This window comes from Cynoglossus semilaevis, unplaced genomic scaffold, assembly GCF_000523025.1.
Source record: "Cynoglossus semilaevis isolate Cse_v1.0 unplaced genomic scaffold, Cse_v1.0 scaffold1510, whole genome shotgun sequence".
NCBI classification, from domain to species: domain Eukaryota; kingdom Metazoa; phylum Chordata; class Actinopteri; order Pleuronectiformes; family Cynoglossidae; genus Cynoglossus; species Cynoglossus semilaevis.
Genome location: NW_007585191.1, coordinates 15,763 through 16,097, shown reverse-complemented (window position 1 = coordinate 16,097; position 335 = coordinate 15,763).

The window sequence follows — 335 nt, the reverse complement described above, 5'->3', positions numbered from 1 at the left end:
GAGGGGACATTGTTCAGGTCTTCACTGAGTGAAAAGATTGTCTGAGGTTAAGATTGAGTTCAGAGTTAGGATTAGAATTCAAATCCAATAAATAAATACATTAAAGTTAGATAAGAGTTGGGTGGCTTTTTTTTCAAACACTCCACAACACTTGATCTAAATTCTTAACTTAATTCTAATCCAAACTCCAAAATAAATATCGAACCTCAAACCCCCATCTCACACAGTGTCGACGTAAAAAAAAGGCAAATTTAAACATATATTATCACCATTTTACGTTACATTGAAATCATATTAAGACGTTTTATATATATATTTATATATATATATATATA